The following is a 21,955-nucleotide window of genomic DNA, read 5'->3' as shown; positions in this document are numbered from 1 at the left end:
ACGTGCAGGCTCGGTAGTTGTGGTTCGCGGGCTCTAGCGCACAGGCTCAGCAGTTGTGGCGCACGGGCTTAGTTGCTCCGTGGCATGTGGGATCTTCCCGGACCAGGGCTCGAACCCGTGTTCCCTGCACTGGCAGGAGAATCCTCAACCACTGCGCCACCAGGGATGTCCCCAAGTATCCATTTTAAATTTAAATTTATTAAGATGAAATAGAAAATTAGCTCCTCAGTCACACCACCCATATTTCAAGTGGCTCGTGGTGACCGTATTGGATAGTGCAGCCCTGTGCATGACCGCATTTCAGTATTTGAGGCAAGAGGCAGCTGGTGAGGAGATGAGGTGCTGAAGAGGGAGCTGATGGGCCTATGTTAGCAGGAAGGAGGAGTGATGAGAGATGAAGGTGACCTAAGCAGAAGTGTTGAAGAACAGAAGGTCAACTCAAAAGATAAGTTGGCTAGAAGAATTAACATAACATGGTGTATGTGTGTGTAGAAAGTGGAGAGGGTAGGAATGGTGAGATGTTCCAGAGAATATACACCCTAACCGCGTGTGCAAATTGAGCCCTGATTTTGGTTCAGAAGTTTGAACTCACAGATCTGAGCTCATGTTTTAACTGTGCCATTTCTTAGCTGTGTGATGATCTTGGGTGAGTCACAAATTCTCTAAGGTTGTTTCCTTATCTGCAAAATGGGAGATGTCCTGAGGATCAAAGGATATGTGTGTTTCGAAGGGCTTCATAGTCTGTACTGTAATTTACACATGGAATCATGTTGTGGGATGGTGTTGGTGGGACGTGAATATTAGCTGTTCTGTTGGAGAATTGAGATGTGTTGGTTCCTCTTTTGCCCCTCCCAACTGCTAGATCCATTCTCTGCCCCTCTCTGCCCTGTTCTGTGCCTCAGGAACTTACGCACTGCATCACCCAGTCTCCTTTGCCACCTGGCATGCAGCTGGGGTTGGCCAGTGGGAGACACCAGCAGGAGATCTGAGTGGTGGGAGAGAGAAGCCAGGGAATTTCTTCCCTGCTCTTTCTGTGCTCTTTCTCTGCTTTGGCATCCTGTGTCTGATAGTATCTGCAACCCTCAGAATTACCTCTTCTACTGGGAGGCCCCTCCTCCGTGGCTCCAACTCCCACCAGGCTTAAGTAACACTATTTCCTTCCCTCGTCCCTTCAGCCCTAGGGTGGCAACAGCTTCCCACTCTTACTGGTTCCAGAGTGCCTTGCCACCTCAGTTTGTTCCCCTAACCCTGCCTCTACTTCAGGGTGTTGTTCCTTCAATTGAGTTTTCTTAATTTAAATCATCTGGTATGAATTCTGTATCCTGCTTGGCCCCTGACTGTGGTGGAGAAACTGGTGAAGAAGAGAATGTCGAGAGTGACATTCAGGGTCAACTGAAGGAGATGAGAGTAATGGAAGGACGAGCAGATTGAATTGGGGATTAATCAGGCTCTGGACCAACACGTTGTCAGTGAAATCAGAGGAGAAAAGGCATTTTGGAGTAAAGTTGTATAGAGAAGCATGGAAGGTGCCAGTGGTGTGGGTGAGTTAGAGAACAGAGAGAAAAGAGTTAAAGGCTAAATTGAGGTTTCCATGCCAAGTGCGCCAAGAAGTCAGCCAGACCACAAAAGCCAAAGACACGTGGCCCTCAGCCAAACAGGCGGTACTACCCACAATGACGAAGACATCAAGAGGCCATACTTGGTTTTGAAAAGAGTGTAAATATTGGATTCATACAAGTGTGGTCCTGGTTCCACTACTGACTGGCTGTGTATCCTTGGGATATTTGATTGACCTCTCTGTGCTTATTTTCTCATATGGAAAATGAGGTAGAGTTGCAAGACTTAGATAAATAAAAGTCATTCATTCATAGTCTACAAATATTTTTTGAGCCCCCATTCACGTGCCAGGCACTATTCTAGGCCCAGCCAGTAAATGAGACAGATAAGGTCCCTGCTCTCATGGAACATTCTAGTGAGAACTGACAATGAACAAGTAAATGTTCTTAAGTCGTGTTCCCTGGAAACAGACTGCAATGCAGATGTGCACCCAGGAAGTTTATTATGGATGCTCCTAGGAACAACACTGGAAGGGGAGGGAGGGAAGAGAGACGGCAGAGACTGTCAGGGAGAAGTTGAGCCACCCCCGCAGAAGCTCTGGAACTGGGATAACACTTTGGAGTTGCCCTGAGGCAAGACAAGCATGTCAGCCCTTATACCCCTACTTTGACCAATCATTAAATCCAGGCGGCCCCAGGGAAGAGGTGTGATCAAAGGCCAAGTGGTCACTTCCAAGGGCAATTCTTGGAGGGACACTCAGCTGAGAACACTCAGAAGCCATCACTCCCAAGGCCTGGAGGAATGAAAACTAGTCCAGAAAGGAGGATCCAAAGGGCGCAACACAGCATCCATTACATAAATTAATAACTGAACATGATAATTTCCAGTAGCAATAACTGCTGTGAAGACAACCAAACTGGGTAATGTGGTAGTTCAGGGAGTGGGAGACTTGCATTAGATTAGATAGTTAGAGAAAGCTGTGGCTCATCTATAGCTGCTCAATAAGAATCGGTTTCATTGTTTTTCCTTTTGTTTTTTTTGGGAAATATGGACGTCAACCCATCGTGAGAAATACGTGATGCCACTTCTGAATGAGGCAGATTCCTAGGTGCTATGGAGGTTGCAGAAATGTAGAAGACATTATCTCTGCCCCCTAGGAGCTTGCAGTGGAGTTGAGGAAGATAAGGGCTATAGAAAATTAGCAAACAGTACCAGGTGGTATAGCATTAGTGCCAACAAATGGTACAAACCAGGTTAGGAGTGTCCAGATCCTTTAAGCCTAGGTGGAATTTCACAGGTGGAAAAGAGTCTGGAGGGCAGTTTCGGTCAAGAAGAATAACTGGGAGGGGGTGTGGCGTGGGAGGAATTGGGAGATTGGGATTGACACGTATACACTATTGATACTATGTATAAAATACACAACACATGAGAACCTATTGTATAGCACAGGGAACTCTACTTAATGCACTGTGGTGACCTAAATGGGAAGGAAATCCAAAACAGAGGGGATATATGTACATGTATAGAGGATTCATTTGGCTGTGCTGTAGAAACTAATACAACATTGTAAAGCAACTATACTCCAATAAAAATTAATTAAAAAATAGAAGAATAACTGGAGCAAAAACCCAGTGATCTGGGAATGGGCCTGGGATCTCTGAGTGTTTGATTTGTGGGTTGGGATTGGCAGAGGTAGGCTGTTGTCCTTTCCCTTGGCCTCGGATATTTTTCTAAAGCACTGTCGGGTTTGGCCAAAGTTAGAATGTCACTAAGACAAATTTCTTAGACATATGAGATCTTGCAGTGCTTTGGTGGGTGGTGATTGTGTGGGGTGGGAATGACAGAATGGGACCAGGCGGTTCCAGGAGTTTCTTAATAAGGAGCGAAAGAAGCCTGAGAGTTTAAGTCCAGGCTACTATGAGAATGGTGGTCTGACCCATGGAGGTGGGACTTGCAGGCAAGTGGAGTGTGGGATCAGATTCCTTGAGAGAGGCTGGGAGTGAGATGTAATGTTGGAATAATATCTGTAGCGCTAATGTCTTAAAACCAGGAAGGAGGACAGGAGCCCCAAGAGAGAACTTATGAGAAAAGATTGGAGTGCTGGAAGGCTTTGAGAGGCACTTGGAAAATGGATCCTGTATTACGACAAGAGGGACAAAGTTTGATCCTTGAAAATGTATGTTCTGAAGTGTTTTCAGAAGATCAGGTTGGTCACCAAGACTCATAGGCATCAAGAAGAAAGAGAAATGGCGGCAGTTTCAGAGACTTAGCTCTAGTACATTTTCTGTTTTCTCGGTTTGAAAGACTTTGTTGGCAGCATGGGTCTGTGCATTCCAAGGGTTGGAACTTGAACGTTATGTCATTTTTGTTAACCTTTAACCAAGAAGGCAGTCAGGGAGGAGATAAATTATCTGTTCAAGGAGGAATAATGGTTGCATTCAAAGAGAGAATAGGAGATTACTGAGGCACTACTGCGAATGACCCTGCGACCCTTCGCTTCATGAGAGGATTGATGGAGAAAAGGTTCCCCCCACTTTTTCTTCGGGAACTAAGGGTGAAGTCCCAGGAGTACTAAGGAAGGGGTGACAGGACAACGTGAAAAATTAAGCAGGATATGAATCAACTAAACAAGGAGGCATTTATCCAAGACTTCTAAAGCAACGAAAGAAAATGTATTAACCTCCTAATGAAAATACCGTTATCCAATTCATCTTTGGAAACAGCTCTTTTGGTAACTGCTGCATTCACCACTTTAGGAAGTTGCTTAGCAGGATCCAGGATCTTGGGGTTTCATCTGCGAAGCCTACCTGTTATTGGTCAAGAGGCAGTGACGAGGGATTTAGATTAAAAGGAATAGAATTTTGTTCCACAGTTTTGAAGTGTGGTTAGGACAGTGGTTGAAGGTGCTCAGTCAAGTACGTGCTCTAATGGGGTGGACACTAAGAGTTAGTGATCCACGTGGCTAGTTTAGACTCCTCAAAGATCACTAGAGACAGGGAGAATGGAGGCCAGACGACTGAGGAGAAATAGAATGGCAGATTAGTAAGTACTTTAAAAGCGTAACACAGAATAAGGTCAGTACTCTAGGTAACGGCACTGTAGCAACGTCGGTCTCCTGGTTTTGTTATCGCACCAGCATCGCATTAGATGTCACCATTGGAGGAAGCTGGGTGAAGGGTACATGGGACTCTATGTATTGTACTATTGTTACGACTTCCTGTGAGTCTATAATTATTTCAAATAAAATGTTGAAAAGAAGTCTTGCCTGGGTGGGGTAAGGAGAACAGTTCTCATGAACTATAATGAATATTTGTGTGGTTCTTTACAGTGTTTAACGCTTACACATATGTTTTCTCATTCACACCTCCCGACAACACTGTTAGACGGCAGAGGTGTACTATTATCCCTATTTTATAAGTGAAGAAACTGAGGCTCAGAGAGGTTAAATAATTCACCTATGGGCACAGAGAGCAAATGGCAAAGACAAGGCAAATTCGCCTCTTTGAATTCTGATCGCTATGATTCCTCGAGTCCAAACCCATCTGGCCTAGGTTAGGTCACAAAGGCACAGACCCTGAGACAAGGATTTAAGGACAGGAAGTTTATTTGGGAGGTGATCTGAAGCTCCGGTAGGGAGCAGGGAAGCATGGCAGGAAAGGGTACGTTATGGAGCGTATCGCTTCCGTGGGCAACTGGGGCTCGATCCCACCGGGGAACTCAGGGAGTTATATCCAACTGAGGGGCAAGGAAGCTGGTATATTTACCTCTCAGTCCATTAAGTGTCGAATGAGGGCTGCTTTCATGAGGTGCTTACGCCGTGGCCCCTCTAGATTCCTCTATTCTCAGGCCAAGAGAAAACCTCAGGCAGGGAATCGCAGATACTGCTTGAAGTAGCACACTGTCAGCATATACTGGAGAGGTTAGTGCACGGGGGATGTGGGCAGGGCCCCCACCAACAGTGACTGTCCCTTTACTCAGCATCCATACCATAAACCTGCTGCCATGCAGACCATTTCCTCTCGTCTTAGAATATTCTCTCACCACACACACATCCAGATAGGTTGAAACAAGGGAGGCAGGGGACTTGCCCTGATCTTGTTCGTTGGGCCCAGGAGTTAGCAGCTAAGAGCAGCAAGGTGCCTGCGTGTGCACGGGGACTGGATGTGTGCGTATCTGGGTCTTTGCATATCTTGATTGTTATGCTCCACCAACTTATTCCAGAAGCAAGGCTGAGGAGAAGATATACATGTTGGCGTCCACGGGGTCAGAGGTTAAGTCAAAAGTCAAAGGTTAGTTGGCATTTTCCATTATTACCAGTATAAGCCTGGCCCATCTATTGGGACTTACTTAAAAGGATCTAAAAAGGACCAAAAAGAGCAATTGGCTGAGGGACGGAGTTGCAGATTGTATTTTATTTAGTTTGGTGGATGCTACAGAGGAAGGTAATGGGATTCTGGAGAAATGAGCTAGTTAGACGATCACGTGATTGGAGGGGTAGCAGCAATCAGCCGAGGCCTTTCTCATGGTGACGCCACTCACTGAAGAGTTGATTGGCTCATTCCTGATTCATATGGCGTTTCTTCTCCAGGATACATGCTGATATACTCTTCATCTCTCCAGGCTAATTTAATCATTATGTGTGCACTCTAGAAATTAGTGCCATTTCCCCTACTTGTGCCTGAAATAGACATTTCAGACATTTATAACTCTCAGTCATTTTAATCTAGTCGTTTGCCCAAGTATGTTCCCAATTAGAGCCATTTTGTTCTGTGTTTGATACCATGAAGTAGAACACGTTCTGATCTTTTAAAAAATCTTTTAAATAGCAAAGGTATAGTATGTTTCCCCCTATTATGATAATTCAAAAGCAGCTGATGGAACCTTTCTCAACTGTTCACACAGCCATAAAAATTTGACCATTGAATTAAAATCAAATAAAAATATCCAGGGGATGTAATGCCTTGAAATATAGAGCATTTTTTATCTGTAGAAGGCTTCCACAGCTTTAATTCATTATATCCTAACAGGTTTTTTTTCTTATTTAAAAGATGCCGTAAGGTTGTGATACCAAGTCATAAATAATAAAATAGTGTTCGGTTTTGGTTCATGTAACATCGCTTTGTTTCCCAATTTAGCATCAATTCCTTCTAAATCATAGCCATATACATGCATTAATACTAACACATTTCCTATGCCTACGTGTAAACAAACATAAAACCACTTTAACCTAGAAAATGCGCTTGGATTTATTCATATTTTGACTCCAAGCTTCTCTGTGCTCTTCAGACTTCGGGGTTTTGTTTTTTGTTTGTGTCTCTCCCATTTTCTCATCATAAACTGAAAACCACATCCATCCACTGACAGCCTGATGCTTTTCCATCAGGTCTGCCTCCTTTGCAAGGGGCTGGCGATTTAAGAGGGACTGTCTCAATGCTGGAGTCACCAGGAGTCCATTTGTTTCTCAGGTTGAGGACCTAAGGTACAGGTCTGCCTCCCTTTACAAAATAAAAGTTCTCTGACGTCTGAGAATGGAGAGGAAATTAGCGCAAGTAATGCTCACCAGGTATAAGCATCGGGAGAGTTACACGCCTCTGCCAGTAGCATATCAACGTAGAAACTTAGCTGTGGTGGCTTCTCAATGATTTACCACCAAATGGATGCACCTGAATTACTAAACAGAAAATGAATAAAGGATACTCAAATGCAGTGTTAAATGGCAGAGGCTGCAGTACAGCTATGAACAAATAGTAAGCAGTATCAGCAGAGCCTGCCATGTAACTTAATTTTAAAAAGTGATTTGTGATGTGATATGACGGTTCTGACTTTGCCAAGAAAGGACGATTCAAAAGCAACCTGACCATCAACCATTGGACTCAATTCATCAAAGAGAGGCCATTTGAACAGTCAAACAGTGCCAGAAGCAAGGTCTTTATCAGTGCCTGAAAATATAGCAATGCCCTCCCAGGAAAGGTGGGTCTTTATCTCAGTGGGACCCAAGTTCTTGGAGAAAGGGATGGGTGAGACCAACTGTGTTCGGGGAAAGTAGAGACTTCACCCTAAGCCCCAGCTTTTGGTTTTTTTGATTTTCTACCTGAGAAGCTATGAGTTCCTGGCGAGCATAGCAGTTTGTCTTAATCCAGAGACACAGGTCCTCTTAAGTTGCCAGCACTTTGCAAAGCCTCTTTATTCTGAATTCTTATAAATTACTTTTCTTTATTGAGGCCAACTTACAGGAGAGTGCACAGTTCAGTGAATGTTTACCTATGTCCACACCTGTGTGACCTCCATCAGATCAAGATACAGAACATTTCCAGAACCCCAGAAAGCTCACTCTTGCCGCCCCTCCCCTCAGCCAGTGCCCCAGGGTAAGCACTGTTCTGACCTATAGCGCCATACAGTGGAATTGCCTGGACCATAGGGTGTATGCACGTTTAGCTTTAATAGGTACTGCCAAAGCTTTTGCAAAAGTATTGAACCAATTTACAATCCTAACCAATCACTTTCTGTTTGCCCAGATTTTCTGCTGTTCGCACTGAAAATGCTGAACCACACTTCTCTTTCTAGTTGCTTGACCTAACCTGTGACAAGTTTTCATTACCCCCTGGGTTCTTAATGGTGTCCAAGCCAGTATGGCTGTCATTTGTCATTTGCTTGTGGTGGCAACAACCAGCAGCTTGAGCAATATGGTGGCCCACTATGATTTCACAGTTACTGTGGGTGTTACTGTGGATTTCATGGTGACTCTTCCCAAGACAAAACAAGGTCATCTCAGTAGATCTCAACAAATTGTGATCTGTGGCGTTACCTTATGAGCACCCAAAGCCGGAACTATTTCTTCTGTCTCCCAGGCAAGCAGATGCACAATTCCCAAAAGTCCCCCAAAAGCTGTTTGGAAAACAGTGGATTCTAAAGCCCAGAAGGAGTGGGAGAGGAACCCAGGGGCTTTGCCAACGGAGTGTCATGATTCAGGCCCCATTTGGAATCTAAACCAGCTGATGGTGTCTCTTTACTTTTTGGGGTTTTCTTGTTTTTCAAAATTATAGTTAGGCTCAAAATTTTGCGTTTCAGCTTTTATTCAGTTAGTCTTGGGAAAATGTGTACTTTTAAAGATCTGGGGGCTTCCCTGGTGGCGCAGTGGTTAAGAATCCCCCTGCGAATGCAGGGGACACAGGTTCGAGCCCTGGTCTGGGAAGATCCCACATGCCGCGGAGCAACTAAGCCCGTGCGCCACAACTACTGAGTCCACGTGCCACAACTACTGAAGCCCGCGTGCCTAGAGCCCGTGCTCTGCAACAAGAGAAGCCACCGCAATGAGAAGCCCGTGCACCTCAACGAAGAGCAGACCCCACTCGCCGCAACCAGAGAAAAGCCTGCACGCAGCAACGAAGACCCAACACAGCCAAAAATAAAATAAAATAAAATAATAAAAAAAAAAAGATCTGGGCACAGCTGACAGAGAGTGTGTGACACAAATATTCTGTTTGGTATTCATGTCATAGACTATTAATGCCGTTGGTTCAGAATTTGGTTTTATTTTAAATATTGCTCAGGGAAAAAAAAAAAGAGACAGCAAAACACCAAGTGTAAGTTTATCTGATCCGCTAGAAATGTTACATTTAATCGAATCCTTTTCTAGGGATTTAGAAATGAAATAAATATGTAAATGCCTACCAGAAAACACCTCTGCATTTTCTTGCTGCTGACCCAGCTAAGACTGTACGCCCAATGACAGGAAATGTTATCTGAGGATTGCTTTATAAACATCCAGTGAAAGGGGAAGATGGAAAGGGGAAAACAGATGAAGCAAGACTGGCCAAATATAGATAGTTGTTGAAGCTGAGTGATGGGTCCAGGGGTTCATCATACAATTCTCTCTACATTTGTGGGTTTGAATTTTTCATAATGAAAAAAATTTAAGCTATGTATCAACAATTATAAAAGCAGTCAAGTTAATAATATTGAAGGGGTATAGAGCTGTAGAATAAGCAGAACTTTAAAACTAATTTATGGAAATACGAACATGGACCGGCTATTTGCTGGTGTGAAGGAATTATAATCATGGTATCATGGCTATGTTTTTTAAAGTAATCCTTTTAGGAGTATGTCCTGAAATTTTTGTGAATAAAATGATATGATGTCTGGTTTTTCCTTCAAGATGATATAGGGAGAGGGCAGGAAATGGGCGAGGTTGGCCATGGGTAAATGGTTATTGTTGGTTGACGGGGCTGTGGGGGTTCATATACTGCTTGAGCTACCTTTCTACACATTCAGAAATAAAGCAAAATGTAATTTGTGCCTATGAATTCAGAGAAAACAGATCAGTACTGTGAAATTGCAGAGTTGTTTTTTTCTTCATCCTTAGGGTATAAAGAGCTTAACTTGAAATGCTTTAATGAAACCAGCTATTGTATAAAGCACCTCTGAAATTATTCTTTCATTTGGGGAATGCATTAAAACCAATAAAAATTAAAAGTGCAAGTCCAAACAAAAAGGTAATTGTAGGGTTCAGATAAACATCACCCAGTGGACTAACAAATTCCCATGGTTCCAAGGTTACAGTGCAAAGCTGCCTGGGGAGTAGGGCTTCTGGGCCTCTCTGGCATGGCCACTGAATCACCAGTTGACAGGCTGGGTAGGGCAGAGGTGAGACCCAGCTGCCAGATGGTGCTTCCCCAACCCTGCCTGTTCCAGAAATTCACAGACCATTGTATGAGGAATGACCTTTTCTGAACCTGTATCAGAAGCTACAGTCTGGCAAAAGCACTGGCCCGTATGGAAACTATGGGAATGAACAACGGTGCAGTAGTGCAGTGGTTAGGGACACTGGCTCAAAAGCCAGACTCCCTAGGTTTAAATCCAGAGCTGTGTGACTTTGGGTAAGTTATTTAACCTCTCTGTGCATCAGCTTCCTCATCTTTAAAACAGGAGTGATTATAACAGTGCTCCATCCCATGGGGTTATTGTGAGGCATAACCAAGGTCAAGCTCTTAGGACAGTGCCTGTTATGTGGGAAGTGCTTCACAAATGATAGGCATCATTATCATTATTTGTAAGTGGATCTGTCCTAAAACATCCTTGAATTGTGATCTCTTTTCCCATAGAACAGCAGGCAAGTGCTCAAACAACTAACAGCCATGCCTCCCGTTCTTTTTACCCACATAGCCCCAGCCAGAGAGGAAGGACTGCATACTGCAAGGAACTCTGGGAGTATAGTCTGAAGGAGTCCTCTTCCAAGTACAAATCTCTTTAAAGTTTAATGTTTTCCCTTAAAATCCCCACAGATTTTTGCATCCTGCACCATAATATAGCAGAATTGAGAGTCAGGAGAGATGCTTCGTGTTCAGCCCATGGCTTTCCTGGTCCTCTTGATACGCCTCTCAGTTCGAGAAGCTGAGACATTTAGAGCCATTTGATTTAGTTAATTTCCCAGATCCTCCTCCCAGACATCTGGTGTACTTTCTATCAGCTTCTCCTTAGTACCACCTTCCATCCTCCGTAGGGCACTGCCTAGCGTTTTACCTGATGGCCTTTTATGGTCAGGGTACTGGGTCGCATCTCCTCCTGTCCTGGTTTTCACTGCCTCCTCTGTGACTGTTGACTCAGTCCTTTTTGAAACTCACTGAGTTGGTTTCTGGGACATCACTGGCTTCAGGATCTTCTTCTACTGCTCTGGCCACTCCTTCTCCATCTCTTTTGCAGGGCTGTCTTTTTCTATTCATCCCCCAAGTGTCATGCTCTGAGTTACAGGCCTTGGCTCAGAAATAGACATGTAACCCCCAGTGTACCAATCATAGCCTTCACTGAGACTTTTCCACTGGAACTATCAGAAGAACCAAACCAAAACAAAACAAAAGCAAACTTCTGCTGAATTGTTGAATGAATATATGTGAATTGGGGGCTTTGGGGTTGCCAGGGGCCATCAAGCCCAAGAAAGTCCAAGAGAGGAAAAAAGAAGACAGAAATCCAATACTGTCATTTAAACCTTTGGATCCAGCTATCCTTGAAGCTGGAGAAACAACCCTGACCTTTTTGGTGTCCTCAGCCAATGAATTCCCTTACTTGGATTTTTGTTGTTGTTTTCTTGGTTTTCTGTTTTTGGGTTTTGTTTTTTTTTTGTCACATACAACTACCCATATGCTCATGACTCCCAAATCTACATCTGTGGCCAAGGCTTGTCTCCTGAGCAACAGACTCATAGAAATAACATGCAGTTAACCAACCCTCACACAGATGTCCCACAAGGACATCTGAAACATAACATGTTATTTGCTAAATATGGCAGCCCTAATCACACTATAAATTTATATTTGTTAATGTTTTAAAATCTTCCACCAGAATGTAAACTCTATGAGGACAGGAACTTTGCTTGTTTGTTCACTCTTGTGTCTCCAGCACCTAGAGGAACACACACACAGTAGATATTCAATAAATATTTGTTGATTGAATGAATGAGTCAGTAAATGAATGAAAGCTAGGAATTTTCCTTGACTCCTGTCGTAATATCATCTACCACACTCAATCAGTTACTAAGTTCTATAGATTTTGACTCATGAATATCTCAAATCTCATATCTGATCCTGTCACAGTACCCTACTGCTTACTTCAAGCCCATGTTGCTTCTTGCCTAGAAAATGGGAAGTCTCCTAATTCCTATTCCTGGCTCCAGCCACCCTCTACATAATTACCAGGCTCTTTCTAAATTAGAAATCAACTGCTCTGGGCCTCTGCTTTAAATACATCAGTGATGCTGCAGAGTTTTTCTGGCTCAAATCTTGGCTCCTGCCTCCCTTTCCAGACTCATCTCCTGGCTCTTTCTTCATACAGCTAATGCCTAAGGGAGAGGGAATCACTTGGGCTCTCCCAAATTCATTCGCACATTTCCTGCCTCTGCATCTTTGCACGTGCTGTGGTCTCCTCCCATGCTCCCCTTTTCACCCTCTTGATTATCCTGCAAAATTCATGTCCTGTCCTTCAGAAAGCCTTCTCTGGTCTCTGTCTCCCCGTTCTGATTTAGAAGTCCCTCCTCCATGTTCACAAAGCTCCCTGTACACCGCTTTGTCTACCAAAGCACTTATGTGGCGCAGACTATTTTAGTGCTAACTAGTATCCATATTTTACTTTTTTCCTCTTGGGCTCACAGCTGGACTACATTTCCCAGCATGCTTTGCAGTCAGGGGTGGCCATGTGACTGAGTCCTGACCAATGGAATGTTGATGGAAGTGATGTGCACCAATTCCCGTGAATGGGCCTGGCCCATTAAAACCTCTCACATGTGGTCCTCCTTCTCTTTCCCCTCAGCTGAGTAGGGAGGACTCAGAATGTTTGGGAAGGAGGAGCCTCAAGGTGGATGGAGACACCGCACAGTTCTGCAACTTGGGCTACCTTGGGGTCAAAACCGGGAAATAAAAGAGGAAAAACAGCAACAACAAGAAATTCAACATAGTACTGACTTCTTGAAGTTTTATTTCCCTCTCCAATCTGCCTGCTATTATTTTATTTTCCAAGTCCTCAGTGAACTGTGGTCGTAGTTATTTTTGTCTCCTGTCTAGAGCTTCCAGTTGTAATCAGTGGGGCAGATAGGATGTAGAGGGCTTATCCATCTTGGCCAGCACCCCACCCCCCTTCTTCTTGTTTCTGTATCCAAATTTCTGTTTGAATACCTGGTTCATATTTGGGACCTTAACAGTGGTTTGCTTGGTGGACTTTTAAATTATCCAGATTCATAAAATCAACTATGGCATGCTCTTAGCAGAACAGTATTTCTTATTCTGCGCTTTACAATTTATACAGGTGTGAAAATGTTTGAAACGGTTCTCAGGAGAACTACAGATGTGATTAAGGATGGAAAGTAGATGCTCCAAAGAGAGGTTACACTATGTGGTATTGATATTAACTTTCCTGGTGGAAGAAGAATAAGTAGTGGTAATTTTACATATAGATCTTCAAATTAATAAAGGAAGGAAACTTGCAGATCACTCTTTTGTAAACTGTGGCTTGTTTCTTCTACCTTATATATGTATTTTAAGCAGACATAAGAGTTCTGTACTCATATGTATGTGCAAATGGAGAATCTAATTTGTAAATTTTTGATTCCCTAAAAAATAACATTTACAACTCTTTATTGTTGTTTATTATAAACAAATATATCACTCAGTTAACACATATTTGTTAAGACCTTCTACATGCAACGCTCAACGAGGGTTAAAAGAAGCATAAGAGTGAACTCCTGATTAAAAGAATAATGAGAAAGTCCCAGTGATGAGAACTTGACATTTTACAAAACACTTTTATTCTTCTTATCTAATTTTTTCCCAGCGAGGTGGGTTTTAGTCCCATTTAAGAGCGTCTACAGAGGCTCAGAGAGCTTGAGGAATCTGTCCGTGATCACATAAGGGCAGAATTGAATCTTCTACCCAGGTCTTCTGGTTCCAGTTTCTGTTCCCTTGTCATTATATCTCAGTCTAGCTGGGGAATAAAATATACCATCCACAAACAGTTATCCAATGGTTCAAGGCAGGCTATGAAACATGCCAGTGGAATGATCAAATATAGCAGGGAGCACACTTTCCTACCTCCCCTTCCTAACTCTTGTTAAGGAAGGCAGCATTCTAGAAAGGATACCGTTAACCTGATTGGTTAACTTTGAGCACTAAACTCATAGTTGCAAATGTTCTTACCAATCCCAGTGAGGTTATCTTATTCAGGATACAATAAATAAAGAGTGCCAAGAAAAGACTGAGAGAATACCTAAAGCCCAAACTGTGAGAATTAGGCACCTTTAAGTCAAAGTGTGTATATAGAAAACTACAAATAGTATACAAGGTGGTTCCATATTCACTTTCAATCCTTCCGCACCAAGGAACTATGGAAAGCTTTAGCTAATCATTTTTTTCTTTGTAAGTAATTATGTATATTTTAAAATTTTAGAAATCAAATTAAAGATGTGCCAGAAGAAAACTAGTCTAGGGTGAGAGTCAGGAAATTGAGGATTGCCTGGAAAGGGGCATAAGGGGCGATTTTGGGGCGATGGAAATTTGCTTTAGCTTGTTTTCAGTTGTGGGTGCTCACATGTCTACAGTTCATAGGAAAGCAACCCTTAAGATCTGTGTATTTTATTTCTTATTAACTACACTTCAGTTTTTAAAATGTGGAAAAGAGTGTACAGTTTCTCAAAATTCTTTTAAGGGTATGTTAGCAAGAAGTTTAATAACCATTGTTCTAGGCATATGTGGAATAAATCTCTCTTCTTTCAAGATTCTTACTCTTTCTTTAGGTGTCTCAGAACCATGTAGCTTGACTGTAAGATAAAGTCGTCAGTAGCATGTCACATTATTTATGTTTTTTGATTATTACCTTTAGTGTTTTTCTCATAGCCACCTTGGATTTTTATGCCTAAGGACATTCTCCTGCGGAATAGAAGAGAAGTGTGGGGAGTAAAATTAACTAGGGAAAAGGTTAACCTTCATTGTATATATGTGCCACATCTTCTTTATCCATTCATCCGATGATGGACATTTAGGTTGTTTCCATCTCCTGGCTATTGTAAATAGAGATGCAATGAACATTTTGGTACATGACTCTTTTTGAATTATGGTTTTCTCAGGGTGTATGTCCAGTAGTGTAGTGAGATGGATAGACCTAGAGTCTATCATACAGAGTGAAGTAAGTCAGAAAGAGAAAAACAAATACCATATGCTAACACATATATATGGAATCTAAGAAAAAAAAAAGGTCATGAAGAACCTAGGGGTAAGACGGGAATAAAGACACAGACCTACTAGAGAATGGACATGAGGATATGGGAAAGGGGAAGGGTAAGCTGTGACAAAGTGAGAGAGTGGCATGGACATATATACACTACCAAACGTAAAATAGATAGCTAGTGGGAAGCAGCTGCATGGCACAGGGATATCGGCTCGGTGCTTTGTGACCGCCTGGAGGGGTGGGATAGGGAGGGTGGGAGGGAGGGAGACGCAAGAGGGAAGAGATATGGGAACATATATATATGTATAACTGATTCACTTTGTTATAAAGCAGAAACTAACACACCATTGTAAAGCAATTATACTCCAGTAAAGATGTTAAAAAAAAAAGGTTAATCTTCAGAGAGTTTGGTCAATGAATGTATTTTCCCATTTATCTTTGTAATTGCTCCCCCCCAGAACCTTTTTTTGAAGAACAACGTAGTAATTAAAGTAACTTTTCATGTAAATGGAGTCCACAGATTGATCATCTAGTTTTAAAGAATTGCTCGTGAATTCCGTATGAATTTAGAAAAGAAAATGCATGAATTGCATGAACCAATGAACGATGGATGATGCCCCACGTCACACTGAGTGGAGATGCTCAGTACCGATGATTTTATCCTGACCTGGCCCTGATAATCATTTCTCTGCAACTCACCAATTCAGCTTGGCCATAAAATCTTAATAACCAGCGGAATCTTCTTGCAAAGAGGGCATGACGCCCCAGGCTTCTTTAATCTCCTGGTGCTGTGACAAGTGACAAGGTGGCCTGTGCTTCCATGAATAATATTCCCATCTCATGGGTGCTTCTCACCCATGCTACACGGCTTCAAGAGATTGCTGTCTGCTACGAAGGGCCGCCTGATTGTTCTCCTGTGCTTGAGATGGTTGGTCTGTGAGCTTTCAGACCTGTGAGCCAGATCCGAGAATTCCTCTGAGCTACAGAGATCAAAAAGTCTTGTGTTGGGCTTCCCTGGTGGCGCAGTGGTTGAGAGTCCTCCTGCCGATGCCAGGGGACACGGGTTCGTGCCCCAGTCCGGGAAGATCCCACATGCCGCGGAGCGGCTGGGCCCGTGAGCCATGGCCGCTGAGCCTGCGCGTCCGGAGCCTGTGCTCCACAACGGGAGAGGCCACAGCAGTGAGAGGCCCGCGTACCACAAAAAAAGGAAAAAAAAAAAAAAAGTCTTGTGTTGTTCTTCCCTTTTTATAAGATCTTAGGCCGAAATGGTTCTTTGGCAATAAGGGACATCAATTCCTTCATTTTCCTTCTTTTCAGGTGGGGCAGTGATAACAGGAATGAAGAGCTAATGGGTTCGCTCGGCACAGTTTGAATACTGATCTTTCCTCAGGGCCCAGCATGGAAACACCTCTCGTTTGAAGAGTTTGATTTCTTGCGCATCCTCAGAAGCAACTTCTCCATCAGTGTCAGTACATAGGATGTAGCGTCCCCACGGTCATTTTTTTCTATTTCCATTACCTTTTGTCACTTCCATTCCTTTTTTTTTTTTTTACCTGTTTGATCTGTATTAGCAGCTTCCACTTTTATTCCAGCATTTAACTGCTCTAATGCTGACTCATTCAAAATCCACATGTCATCCTGAGTGCCTAAAACAATGTAGGACATATCTCCCTCTCTAGGATTTCCGCATGTATGTGGTAAGGTCGGCAGCATAGGGATACCAACCTCTTCGGTTCTTTCCCTGGTGTTGGAACTTTCCTCTGCATGTTGCTTCAGTTGGTCTTGGCTTGGAATATCCACGCTGTAGCCCTGGAGTGGTGGTGACAGGATTCCTTCTTAGCTTGTCATAGAAAGGACTTGGATATTTCACAGAGAAGTGCTGATGTCCAAGTAGTTCTCCTGAAAGATCTCCACCACAGGATCCCTCCGCCAGTATACGCTGACCTGTATATTGCCTGACCACTTGCACAGTGCATGTGTCACCTTTGTACCTGCCACCTGCAAAATCCTCAGAAGTGGCAGCTTTATTGTACCTGTTGTACACAAAAATCAGTCTGATCGATTTGGTCTGGGGAGAGCCTGCAAGCACCATCAGATGTTCAACCCTGGATGGACGTGGAAAATGCTGTCATTTTGGCACTGAGGAAGTTGCAGTCCGTTGACCCGAATGGCCAGCTACTCCGTGGATTGCTTGCTGTACCTCCACTGCATCTGGAGGGCGTCGGTAACGGGTCCAAAGGCTTCAGCAGTATTTCCAAACAGTGAGCAGCTGAGGAGTTTTAAGAGACACTTTCTTCCCTGAGACAATCTCTGTGCTCTTCTGTTCTGGGTTGAATGGCATCCGCCCCCCCCCAATTCATGTCCACCTGGAACCTCAGAATGTGACCTTATTTGGAAATAGGGTCTCTGCAGATGTAATTAAAGATGAATCCATCCATACTGGACCAGGGTGGGCCCTGAGGCAATGAGTGGTGTCCTTTTAAGGAGAGGAGAGGACACAGAGAGACACAGAGTGGAAGGCCATGTGATGATGGAGGCAGAGATGGGGTGATGTGTCTGTAAGCCAAGGAACATGGAGGACTGCTGGCGACCACCAAGTAGCCAGAAAGAGGCAAAGAAGGATCCTTCCCTAGAGCCTCCAAAGGGAGCATGACCCTGCCGACAATGTGAGCTTGGACTTCTGGTCTCCAGAACTGTGAAAGAACACATTTCTGTTGTTTAAAGCCACCCGGTTTGTAGTACTTTGTTGCAGCAGCCACGGAAAACAAATATCTTTTTGTTCACTGTCCACACTCTGTATCATTTGCAAATTCTTCTCTAAGTCCCACAGCAGCAAGAAGAATCTCAGTGTTGTGGTTCAGTGTGGTGATTCCGAAGCCAGATTATTTGGGTTTGAATCTTGACACTACCATTCATTAGCTATGTGACCTTGAAACTTAGCCCACTGCTCTGTGCCTCAGTTTTTCTGACCTGTAAAATGGGAGTTAAATGAATGAGTAATGTTAAGGGCTTAGAATAGTGCCTGGCACATAGGAAACGCTAGCATGTGTTTGTTATACGAAGAGAAAAATGTCTGTTGGACTGAAATGGCCACATGGAAATGGGAATGGTTCCATAGAAGAAGAGCTAGGACATGAGCTTGAACTTCAGAAATTAGGTAAGGTTGGTCAGAGGCCACCCAGTTGGGAGAAACAGTGTGAGCAAAGGCTTACTGGAAGTGTGAGGCAACGGGGCAGCAAGACTCGATTAGAACAGGATTTCTCACCCTTTTCTCCATGGTGGTCAGTGGCGAATCTTAGAATATTTGCATACACGTGGGGTCAGTGAGGCTGCTTGCAGCTGGACCCTGGAGGTCGCTGACCAAGTTCCTAAGAGCTAAGGGGAGACAATACCTTGGCACATCTGAAACCCATTCCCAGCACCTGTGGGAAGCTCAGGACTTGAGCAGCACTTCCCAAACTCGAATGTGCATTAAGGTGCAGATTTTGACTCAGTTGGTGTTGGGTGGGGCCTGAGAGTCTGCATTTCTAACAAGCAGGGAGATGCAGAGGCTTCTGGTCTAAGGACCACCGCTACTCCAGAGGTGGTCCATGTACCAGCAGCATCAGCAAACCCTGGGAGCTGGTTAGAAATGCTGACTTTCTGGTCCAGTCACCCCACCCCAAGCCTACTGAATCAGAATCTGAATTTTAATCAGGTCCTTAGCTGATTAATTTTCACATTAGCATTTGAGAAGCGCCAAATTAGAGGACTGGGCTTGGCGGTAGCCCAGCTTGCTAGAGGGGAGGACCTAGCCACCTCGGTTCTCAGACCCAGCCACACAGTAGATCCTTGTGGGCGGCTTTGAAAAATCCTGAGGTCGAGATCAGAATGACTTAGTTAAATCGAAATCTCTGTGAGTGGGGCCCCGGGGAATGAGTATTATTTTTCAGACTCCTTGCGTGACTTTAATGTGCGCTCAGGGTTCAAGAACCACCAGGCTAGGGAAAAACCCCTAAGCAGGGCTGGAAAGAGAGACTGAGGCCATGCAGAGTTCTTGCCAGGGTTCAAAGTCCTTTTCGCAGCAGAGCACAGCAGCTTGAAGGCGTGGATTCTGGAGCAACGAGGGCCTGCCTGGGTTCAAATCCTGCCACTTGCCAGCTGTGTGATGGGCAAGGTACTTAACCTCTCTTTGCCTCTGTTTCTTTACAATGGGGATGATAATAATAGTAACTGTGCCACAAGGTATTTGTGAGGATTAAATGAGTTAGGAGGTAAAGTGCTCATTACACTGGTTGGCACACAGTCAGTGCTATGGAAGTGTTTGTTTATTTAAATACACGTTTTATTCTTTCTGATGGGGAATTGTGGAAGGTTTCTCAGTTTCCTGTTTCCCTACCCCATCCTTGGTGCTAGGTTCTTGGGCAGCAGTCACACCTCTAATTGGGTGCTCAATAAATGTTTGAGGAATGCATGACGGAATGGTTACAATGCCCCCTTGTGTATTCAGTGGGAAGAAATAACAAAACATACAGTCTGATTCACTTTGTTATAAAGCAGAATCTAACACCCCATTGTAAAGCAGTTATACTCCAATGAAGATGTAAAAAATAAACCGAAACATACAGTTGGTTCTCCATACTAGTATGGACAGTGTGACCAACTGTTCCGGTTTGCCCAGGAAAGAGAGGATTCCCTGGGCATGGGACTTATGGTCGTAAAACTGGTGAAGTCTGGGGAAAACTGGGACAAGTTGGTCACCCTCAGTATGGGTACCACCCAGATGTCCATTTCCTCAAAATACCGTTTGCAGGTAAGCATAAGGAGAGACTCCCAAGGCTAACTCATTTACGTGCACGCAACCAAGGCAATGGCAGTTCACTTCCTGGCCATGTGTGTGTGTGTGTGTGCGTGTGCGCGCGTGTGCGTGCATGAACGTACCCACATACACACACGTACACCAGTAATCATAGTAGCCAGGATATAATCACAGTGTGACACATGCTGTGTGCTGCGGTGAGCAGTTCACATGCTTAACAGGGAGCATCAGTTGGCCTAGTTCAAATCCCGGTTATGCCAGGTAATGGTTTTGTGGTGATGGGCATGATTCTTAGCCTCTCTGTGCCTCAGTTTCTCCATCTGCAAAATAGAGAGAATACTATTACTCACCTTTCAGAGTTGTTAGAGTAGATGTGTTCATCCATGTGAAGCGTTTAGCGGAGCGCTGGGCACTTCCTAAATTTGATCGATGTTAGAGATTATTACTATTGCTATCATTAACAGTACCAGGCAAACTGCATCCCTCCTCTGCTTCTCTCCCTTTCTCACCTCCCAATTTCTTCCCTTTGCTGTGAGCCCACAGCATCCTGCCTTCTGTTTCCTCCCCCTGCTCTCTCCCTCCCCCACCAGAGGGGCCATCAACACTTTTACCCTGCTTGGATGAACAGAGCCCCCAGTCCATGCTCAGACACACAACTGGACACAGCCTTATGTTGTATGCCACTACAGCATTATGAATCTGTGTTAAGCCTCATTAAATGAATATAGAAAACCAGTACACCATATTTTTCTCCTTTGGTTGGCAGATCAGTTAAGGAATCGATGGCAGTGGATGCGAACTTCAGCAGACATGTGGTGAGTTCTGTCCCTACAACCTTAAAGACGAGATGGAGAATCATAAGCCGATCACTATTAAAATTAAGTTATTAATGTGTAAAGAACGAGCAAGAGTGCTAGGTAATGTAGGTTTCTGGTAGAGCAGTAAGACGTTTCTCAATCTTATCCCGTTCACTGTTTCTCACCCATAATTTGGATGAAAGTATAGAAGATACACATCAGATATGCAGGAGATTAGAAAAATAACAAATACTTTTAATGGAGTGTAGGGATGTGAAAATATCAGGACCCTTGAAGCAATGGGTGAGATATAACCAGATGAAATTATCATGGATAAATGTAAATCTTGTATGAGGGTCCAAATAAAACCCCACTTGGACGTATGTAAATTAATACATATTATTACATTATATATCATGTAATTAAAACATTAATTTTTGAGTTATTGTATTATAGTTATTATATTACTGTAGTGTTAATATATTATATATAATTACATAATGAATTATGTAATGACATATATTACTATATATATATAGTTTATGATATTGCATATCCTCTGGACCCAGAAGTTCTACTTCTAGGAATTTATGCTAAAGAAAAATTATATGTGTGTGTGGGTGGAGGGAATGGTAAAGAGAAAGCCTAGAAATAAAGTCAGTGCAGAACTAATAATAATATTAAAAAATTGGACAGTAGCCTAAATACATGTTAGTGGGGATTGGTAACTAAATTATTGTAAATGTAAACAAAAGAAAATGAGGCAGTTCTTAAAAATTGTGCTTTACCAGCAGTATTTCTCCACCTGCAATCCGAAAACTTTATGCATTAGAGTTTTCTGGGATACTGGTTAAACATACAGGTTCCTAGGCCCTCCCCAGAGTACTAAATGAGTGTCTTTGGGGGAGGATCCAGGGAAATACTTTATTAACCAGTGCCCTCAGATAATTCCAATACACACTTAGAGTCTGAGAATTACTGTAGAAAAGAACATTTAATGGAATACGAAAGTGTTCATGATATAAGTGACAAAACAAGTTCCAAAACAGGGTGATCCCTTTTATGTAAAAATACTTATTTGTATAGAAGAAATTATGGA

The 21,955-nt window shown here is 43.3% G+C and overlaps 1 protein-coding gene and 1 pseudogene across 1 annotated transcript in view; one reads left to right on the top strand and one right to left on the bottom strand.

The window, feature by feature from the left end:
• The window catches only part of RAI2 (retinoic acid induced 2), a 159,166-nt gene that overhangs the window by 8,663 nt on the left and 128,548 nt on the right, over positions 1 to 21,955 (top strand). The window contains exon 2 of the mRNA XM_024755100.1: positions 20,826 to 20,874. The gene's annotated coding sequence lies outside the window, so the exon portion shown is untranslated. The remainder of the gene's footprint in view (positions 1 to 20,825; positions 20,875 to 21,955) is intronic.
• Positions 15,965 to 17,393, bottom strand: LOC112406339 (protein Mdm4 pseudogene; annotated as a pseudogene).

Source organism: Neophocaena asiaeorientalis, unplaced genomic scaffold, assembly GCF_003031525.2.
Source record: "Neophocaena asiaeorientalis asiaeorientalis breed wild unplaced genomic scaffold, Neophocaena_asiaeorientalis_V1.1 scaffold269, whole genome shotgun sequence".
In the NCBI taxonomy this organism is placed as follows: Eukaryota; Metazoa; Chordata; class Mammalia; order Artiodactyla; family Phocoenidae; genus Neophocaena; species Neophocaena asiaeorientalis.
The sequence above is the reverse complement of the archived record's forward strand: the minus strand, read 5'-3'. Positions and strand labels throughout refer to the sequence as shown.